The following is a 9,639-nucleotide window of genomic DNA, read 5'->3' as shown; positions in this document are numbered from 1 at the left end:
GCCCTTGGGTCTACTTTACATCATATAAGTTTCCAATCAACAATTCTAGTTTACTATTTATTTTGCAATATTTATTTTCCAATCTATATCACAAAAATACCAAAAATATTTATCTTATTATCTCTATCAGATCTCACTCTCATAAGTGACCGTGAAGGGATTGACAACCCCTTTATTGCGTTGGTTGCGAGGTTCTTGTTTGTTTATGCAGGTACTAGGCGACTTGCGTGTAGTCTCCTACTGGATTGATACCTTGGTTCTCAAAAACTAAGGGAAATACTTACGCTACTTTGCTGCATCACCCTTTCCTCTTCAAGGGAAAACCAACACATGCTCAAGATGTAGCAAGCGCCGGGATGATGAAGATGGCCACCGGTGATGATTCCCCCCTCCGGCAGGGTGCCAGAACAGGGCCCCGATTGGTTTTTGGTGGCTATAGAGGCTTGCGGCGGCGAAACTCCCGATATAGGTTTCTTTTCGGGGGTTTCTATATTTATAGGAATTTTTGGCGTCGGTCTCACGTCAGGGGGGGGGTCTCCGAGTCATCCACGAGGCAGGGGCGCGCCTAGGGGGTAGGGCGCGCCCTTGTAACGCCCCGAGACCGATGTGCCATGTGTCCTCCAGTTATTCGTTGTTGTTGCCTTGTCATTGCTTGCGTGTCATGCATTGCATATCATGTCATCATGTGCATTTCATTTGCATACGTGTTCGTCTCATGCATCCGAGCATTTTCCCCGTTGTCCGTTTTGCATTCCGGCGCTCCTATCTCCTCCGGTGGTCATTTCTACCTTCTTTCCATGTGTGGGGGTTAAACATTTCCGGATTGGACCGAGACTTGCCAAGAGGCCTTGGTTTACTACCGGTAGACTGCCTGTCAAGTTTCGTGCCATTTGGACTTCGTTTGATACTCCAACGGTTAACCGAGGGACCGAGAAGGCCTCGTGTGTGTTGCAGCCCAACACCCTTCCAAAGTGGCCCAAAACCCACCTAAACCTCCTCCATCATCTCGGTCGTTTGATCACGATCACGTGGCCGAAAACCGCACCTCATTTGGACTCTCCTAGCTCCCTCTACCCATATATATGTTATCCCCTTCGAAATTATCGCGGATGAAACCCTAGCCTTCCTCTACCTCGCGCCCGGACGAAATCCTCACCGCGCCAGACAATGTCCGCCGCACACTCCACCTCACTCCGACCAATCGGGTCGTGCCACATCAGCCGCGCCGCCGTGCCCGGCCAACCGGCGAGCGCCACCTCAGCCAGCCACCTCCCTCTCCACCGCGCGGCCCAGATCCGGCCCGCGCGGGCCCGGTCGCCGCCGCCAGCCGCTCGGCATCGCGCCCGCCCGAGCTGCCTCCTGCGCCGCTCCGGCCGCCGCCATGCACCGCCGCCGCCATGCACCACCGCGCCTCGCGCCGGCGCCGCCACTCCGGCCGCCATGCGCCATGCCCCGCCGCCGTCCTTCGTCGTCGTCGTCCTCGACCACCGCGCCATGGGCCGCCCCGTCGCCGCTCGCCGCGGATCCGGTCGGGCCGGACCGGATCCGGCGACCTCGAGCTCCGCCGCCGTCCTCTCCTCCTCCGGCGAGCTCCGCCACTGTTCCGGCAAACCCCGTCCGCGCCTCGGTTCGCATGCACGAACCCTAGATCTGAGATCTGGGAGAGGTTGACTTTTTCACTAAGTCCCTGAGTTTCCATGTTTCATATGCCCATGTTCATCGCATCGTAACTTTGCATCTGTACCTCTGATTCATGCGTATAGCATATCAAAATGTTCATCTCAGAGAGTACATCATTTCATCTCATTGCATCATTTTCATTTGAGTTCATCTCGATGCCCGAAATGCTGTTGGAAGAATGCTATTTGAGTTAATTGTCAGATCTGCTGCTCCAATTAGATATTTGTCATTTTTGCCATGATTAATGTGTGCATGATATGCCCCTGAGCTCTTCATGAGTTTTGTTTATGTTTTGCCATCTTTCCAGAGGTGCAACCCATGTATTTTTGTGATGTGCGTGGTGACTAGCACAAGCTTGCAAAGAGGTGCATTCGTTAATGCTGATTCCTGGGACTTAGCATTTCCACTAAGTCCTTGATCTGTTTATTTCAATATGCCATATGTTCATGTTGTTTCCTAGTGATCCGTGCCTCTTTTGAGGATGGTCAATAAGGATGTTTTGTTAATCTTGTAGAGCTCTATCCATCCATGTATTTGTTTGCAATTATGGAGCACCCTAGATTGAGTCAATCGAGCTCTACTTTTGTCATTTCGTGAATCTGGGCAGATTGTCTGCTTGTTAGCAATTTTGCCGAGGATGTTGTAGTTGATCCGTGCATGCTATGTTATTGTTCTTGCCATGTCTAGCTTGTATTTTGTGTATTCTTGATGGGTGTATGCTTAGATTGTCATGCCTTGCTCTGTAGTGAGTGCATCGAGCTCGTAAACATGCCTACTTGATATCTGTTTTGCATGCTCCAGTTTTTCACTAAGTCTGAGAGTCTGTTTATGTTTTTGCCATGTTCACATGCTTGCAATTGTATTTTCTGATCCCTTTTGGCTCAAGGTTACTAAGGGACTTTTGTTAATCTCTTTGAGTAGCTCCATGCCATGCTTTACTTTGCCATGTTCAGTTCCTGTAGCATATAGTTTTCTTGCTCCAAAGTGTGCTACCTAATCTGAAATTCCAGGCTTGTGTTAATTTCACTAAGTCTGAAATATGTTTATCAATTGCATTTTTGCCATGCTTGTTTGAACCTGTTAATGGGTGAATTGGCCGTGGCTCAGTGCTAGTCTTTTGTTAAGCGTCGTGAATGGATCCTTGCCATGTATTTTGTTGCCATGTTTGAGTGCTGTAGCATGTTCATCTTGTTGCATTTAGATGGCTACTTGTTGTATATCGCAGAACGTGGTCATATTTGAATTGCTTGCCATTTCCAAACCGTAACTCTGATTCCGGTGATCTTTATATCGTTTTCAAGCGATTTTATCTCACCTTTCCAGTGGCACACTTGGATTCCCAAGTTGAGGCCAGGTTCATGCATTCCTTGTCAAATCATGCATATGCATCGCATACCGCATCCCGCATGTCATACCATGTTCATGTGTTGGTTGTTTACTATGTTGTGTGTTTATTTCCGGTGTTTGCTTCTTCGGGTTGGTTCCGGTAATGTCGCGTTGTGAGGATCCGTTGGACTACGTCCATTTGTCTTCTTCTTGGACTCGTTCTTATTCCTTGCGGGATTTCAGGCAAGATGATCATTCCCTCGAAATCACTTCTATCTTTGCTGGCTAGATGCTCGCTCTTTTGCTATGCCTATGCTGCGATACCCACCACTTGCTTATCATGCCACCCATATTGTTGAACCAAGCCTCTAACCCACCTTGTCCTAGCAAACCGTTGTTTGGCTATGTTACCGCTTTGCTCAGCCCCTCTTATAGCGTTGTTAGTTGCAGGTGAAGACTGAAGTCTGTTCCTTGTTGGAACATGGAGATGTTGTTCCTTGTTGGAACATGTTTACTTGTTGGGATATCACAATATATCTTATTTAATTAATGCATCTATATACTTGGTAAAGGGTGGAAGGCTCGGCCTTATGCCTGGTGTTTTGTTCCACTCTTGCCGCCCTAGTTTCCGTCATATCGGTGTTATGTTCCCGGATTTTGCGTCCCTTACGCGGTTGGGCTATAATGGGAACCCCTTGACAGTTCGCCTTGAATAAAACTCTTCCAGCAATTCCCAACATTGGTTTTACCATTTGCCACCTAGCCTTTTCTTTTCCCTTGGGAGTCGCGCTCCTGAGGGTCATCATTATTTTAACCCCCCCGGGCCAGTGCTCCTCTGAGTGTTGGTCCAACCGAGCGATGTCCGGGGCTACCAGGGGCAACTCTGGGCTGGCCTACCCGAGGTCTGGCTCATCTGAGTGTGCCCTGAGAACGAGATATGTGCAGCTCCTATCGGGATTTGTTGGCACATTCGGGCGGTGTTGCTGGATTTGTTTTAACTTGTCGAAGTGTCTTGTAGAACCGGGATACCGAGTCTGATCGAAATGTCTCGGGAGAAGGTCTATTCCTTCATTGACCGTGAGAGCTTGTCATGGGCTAAGTTGGGACACCCCTGCAGGGATTTGAAACTTTTGAAAGCCGTGCCCGCGGGTATGGGCAGATGGGAATTTGTTAATGTCCGGTTGTAGATAACTTGAATCTTAACTTAATTAAAATGAGTTAACTGCGTGTGTAACCGTGATGGTCTCTTTCTGGCGGAGTCCGGGAAGCAAACACGGTGTTGGAGTTATCTTTGACGTAGGTTGTTCTAGGATCACTTCTTGATCATAGTTTATCGATCGTGCTTTGCCTTCTCTTCTCGCTCTCTTTTGCGTATGTTAGCCACCATATATGCTAGTCGCTTGCTGCAGCTCCACCTCATACCTTTTACCTTACCCATAAGCTTAAATAGTCTTGATCGCGAGGGTGCGAGATTGTTGAGTCCCTGTGGCTCACAGATACTTCCAAAACCAGCTTGCAGGTGCCGTTGAACCGTGCAGGTGACGCAACCAAGCTCAGGAGGAGCTCGATGAAGATCTTGTCCCTTGTGTTGTCCCGTTTCCAATTGATCAGTAGTGGAGCCCAGTTGGGGTCGATCGGGGACCTTGTCGCATTTGGGGTTCTTCTTTTATTTTGGTTCCGTAGTCGGACCTTGATTGTATCTGGTTGATGTAATGCTTTATTCATGTAATTATGTGAAGTGGCGATTGTAAGCCAACTATGTATCTTTTCCCTTATGTATTACATGGGTTGTTTGCGAAAATTACCTCACTTGCAACATTGCTTTCAACGCGGTTATGCCTCTAAATCGTGCTTCGACACGTGGGAGATATAGCCGCATCGAGGGCGTTACAGCCCTCCACCCTCGTGGATGGCTCGGGACTCTTCTGACCCAACTATTTTACTCCAGGGGCTTCTTTTGGTCCATAGAAAATCATCAAAAATTGGCACATCAATTGGACTCCGTTTGGTATTTCTTTGCTGTAAAACTCAAAAACAAGGAAAAAACAGAAACTGGCACCGGGCTCTATGTTAATAGGTTAGTCCCAAAAATCATACAAAATAGCATATAAATGCATATAAAACATCCAAGATGGATAATATAATAGAATGGAACAATCAAAAATTATATATACGTTGGAGACGTATCAATTATTCCTCAAAGTACAGCAAAGAATCACTCCCGAGTTCCTATTAGCGGAGAACAAAAGGTAGGAATTGTTTGCAGGGTGCGAAGCCACCTCAAAGCTATTCTTTCCGATCGATCTATTCAAGAGTTCGTACTAAAATAACACAAAGCTATTGTTTTCTGTTCGATCTATCCTAGAGTTCGTACTAGAATAACACCAAAGCATATTCATATTCATAATACTCAATCCACACAAGGAACTACAAAGAGACCCCAAAGTTTCTACCGGAGAAAAACATGCATCAACCCCTATACATAATTACCCCAATATCACCGCGGGAATCCGCGAGTTGAATGCCATAACATATATCAAGTGAATCAATAAGATACTCCAATTGTCACCTCAAGTATTCATACCGCAAGACATATATCATGTGTTCTCATCTACGAATATTCAATCCGACATGACAAAACTTCAAAGGGTAAAGATTCAATTCATCACAACGAGAGTATAGAGGGGAGAAACTTCATATGATCCGACTATATTAACAAAGCACATGATATAGATTACATGAGAGAGAGAGAGAGAGAGAGATAAAACACATAGCTACTGGTACAAACCCTCATCGCCGAGGGTGGACTACTCCCTCCTCATCGTGGTGGCCGCCGGGATGATGAAGATGGCCACCGGAGATGATTCCCCCTCTAGCAGGGTGCCGGGACGGGTCTAGATTGGTTTTCGGTGGCTATGAAGCCCTGTGGCGGTGGAACTTCTGATCTAGGTTAACCCCGATGGGTTTCGGAATTTTGGGGAATTTATAGTGCAAAGAAGGGGTACGGGTGGCCACCGAGGTGGGCACAACCCACCTGGGTGCGCCAGGGGGCCCTGGCGCGCCCTGGTGGGTTGTGCCCCCCTCGAGGCACCCCCAGGTGCAACTCTAGCCCATTGGGTTCCTTCTAGTCCAAAAAAAATCTCTGTAAAGTTTCGCGGTGTTCGGACTCCGTTTGATATTGATTTCCTGCGATGTAAAAAACAAGCAAAAAATAGCAACTAGCACTAGGCACTGGGTCAATAGGTTAGTCCCAAAAAATGATATAAAGTTGCTACAAAATGATTGTAAAACACCCAAGAATGATAAAATAACAGCATGAATACTTCATAAATTATAGATACGTTGGAGACGTGTCAGATCTTATGATGTTTCTCCCCCTCTACCTTCTTGTAATGGATTGAGTTTTCTCTTTGAAGTTATCTTATCGGATTGAGTCTTTAAGGATTTGAGAACACTTAATGCATGTCTTGCATGTGCTTATCTGTGGTGACAATGGGATATCCACGTGATCTATTTGATGTATGTTTTGGTGATCAACTTGTGGGTTATGTGACCTTGTGAACTTATGCGTAGGGGTTGGCACACGTTTTTGTCTTGACTCTTCGACAGAAACTTTGGGGCACTCTTTGAAGTTCTTTGTGTTGGTTTGAATAGATGAATCTGAGATTGTGTGATGCATATCGTATAATCCAACCCGCGGATACTTGTGGTGACATTGGAGTATCTGGGTGACATTAGGGTTTTGGTTGATGTGTGTCTTAAGGTGTTATTTTAGTACGAACTCTAGGGTTGTTTGTGACACTTATAGGAATGGCCCAATAGATTGATCAGAAAGAATAACTTTGAGGTGGTTTCGTACCCTACAATAATCTCTTTGTTTGTTCTCCACTATTAGTTACTTTGGAGTGACTCTTTGTTGCACATTGAGGGATTGTTATATGATCTAATTATGTTATCATTGTTGAGAGAACTTGCACTAGTGAAATTATGAACCCTAGGCCTTGTTTTCAAGCATTGTAATACCGTTTTTGCTCACTTTTACCACTTGGTACCTTGTTGTTTTTATATTTTCAGATTACAAAAACCTATATCTACCATCCATATTGCACTTGTATCACCATCTCTTGGCCGAACTAGTGCACCTATACAATTTACCATCTGTTGGGGACACAAGAGACTCTTTGTTATTTGGTTGCAGGGTTATTTGAGAGAGACCATCTTCATCCTACGCCTCCCATGGATTGATAAACCTTAGGTCATCCACTTGAGGGAAAATTGCTACTGTCCTACAAATCTCTGCACTTGGAAGCCCAACAACGTCTACAAGAATAAGGTTGCGTAGTAGACATCACATGTCCACATGCTTAGAGAGAGAGGTGTCGATAAAAACAAAATACAGACATAGAAGCATCATGTGAATTATTATAACAACAACAAACTTTAACTTAAAACTTTTATCATAGAACTTTTATCATAGACTTCTCATGAATAAGTAACAATTCATCACACTGTCGAAGTATAAAGCATAAACTCTATTATAAACTAGCAAACTATGTTCTCGGTCAACTTTGCAACTACTTTTCATCATCTTTTTAGAAAGGATCATGTATCGGAGCCTTTAGTCAAGTCCACATACTCAACCATCATATAGTCTTCTATGATTGCTAACAATCACCGCATACACCTGAGCAAAATGTTTCGACCGGACACATAGAAAGATAGGGGCTTGTAGTTTTGCCTCCCAACGTATTCACCTCAAGGGTGATGTCAACCATAATAACTCATGCTACCCATATTCAGCTGGACATATGTTTCTAGATCTTTCCTCACCACATGATGCTTGCCAAAGGAGAAAAATAAAAAGGAATAGAGATAAAAACTTTGACTCTTACATAAAATTAAGGACATAAAAGTAAATGATAGGCCCTTCGCAGAGGGAAGTAGAGGTTGCCATGCGCTTATTTGTTTGTATGCTCAACCCCTTAGTGCAAAAGAACGCCACGTTGCATTGCCTCTTGTGATGGCAACCTTTATTATGCAGTCTGTCGCTTTTATTCTTCACCATCACAAGTTCTTACAACGCTCAATTTTCTCTTACACTAAATGATCTCACACTTTTAGAAGCAATTTTTATTGCCTTATTGCACCGATGACAACTTACTTGAAGGATCTGACTCAATCCTTAGGTAGGTATGGTGGACAATTGAAAATAAGATTTGGGTTTAAGGGTTTTTGGATGCACAAGTAGTATCTCTACTTAGTGTGGAATTTTTGGCTAGCAAAGATAGTGGGCAAGCACCACATGTTGAAGGATCTATGACAATATAACTTCTATGTGAATATGAACAAACATAAATCATTATGTTGTCTTCCTTGTCCAACGTCAACAATTTTGGCATATAATATTTTGATGGGGGCTCACAATCACAAAAGATTTCCAGGATAGTTTATTTATATGTGAATCTTCTCTTCCCTTAATAATTCTTTCATGAGTTGCATCATTGACCAATGCTATGTTTGTCAATCTCTAATAAAATTTTCTACTTATACTTTTCCTTATGTGGTGTCATCACCTACCATAAGATTAGCATATGATCCTTTTCATTTATTCCCTTTCTTTTTATTGGAACATGAAAGTAAAGAAAGCAAAAACTCAAACTAAACTTTATTATATATCTCGCACATGATTACAAGGATGGATCACTAAGCAAGCTCTCGAAAAGAAAGGATTGAACTAAACTTTTATTCATCTAAAGCAAAAGATAACTATGGATCTAACTGAAATAAGTAAATGCAAAAGATAGTGGGGTGATACGATACCGGGGCACCTCACCCAAGCTTGGCGGAAGCCAAGGGGAGTGCCCATACTCGATACTCAATTTTATTTTGGTGATGAAGAAGGTGGTGGTAAAGTAGAAGCGATCTTGTCCTCGGGTTTCCTTGGCAAAGGTCCACCATCGTAAGAGGAGGAATGAGTCTCACGGGTCCCGCAACTGGCAGCCAAACTCATACCTTTAAACCTCGCCTTATATTCAAAGACTTGGTTTTGGAGATCGTAGATCTGGCTTTGGAGGAAGTTGATTTGCTCGTTGAGGGTGAAGATGATATCCTTCATGGATTTGCCATCCACCTTGAGATCATGGGTCAGATCCGTGATCATGAGGTGATTAGCGTTGAGTCCACGCTCACCATCCCCTTGCACGGGAAGACCCCCTGCTCCATAGCTTCAAGCCTGGCCTCCATGGCTCCCGTCCCCTTCGGACCTTGCACATCGTGGATGTGAAGCACCCCCTCATGCATCTGGATGACCTAAGGGTGCTGCAACACCTCCCGCAAATATGGGTTGATGACGTCTTGGAGAACTTGTCCTTGGAGGAGCTTGAAGCGGCCATGGTGGATGGGATCTGACACAAAACAGCAAGGAAAAGAAAACAGAAGATTTCTCCGCGATACGGTGGTCAATAGGTTCAGGGGATATATAAAGATTTTTATCTTGGGAAACAAGCAAGCTGTAGAAAAACGGAGTCCGTAAGGTACCCAAGGTGGGCACAACCCACCTGGGTGCGCCTGGCTGCCAGACGCGCCCTGGTGTCTTGTGCCCACCAGGGTGCGCTTCCCGGTTGTTTCTTATTT

Source organism: Triticum aestivum, chromosome 7A (assembly GCF_018294505.1).
Source record: "Triticum aestivum cultivar Chinese Spring chromosome 7A, IWGSC CS RefSeq v2.1, whole genome shotgun sequence".
Lineage (NCBI taxonomy): Eukaryota > Viridiplantae > Streptophyta > Magnoliopsida > Poales > Poaceae > Triticum > Triticum aestivum.
Note: the sequence above shows the minus strand (reverse complement) of the source record.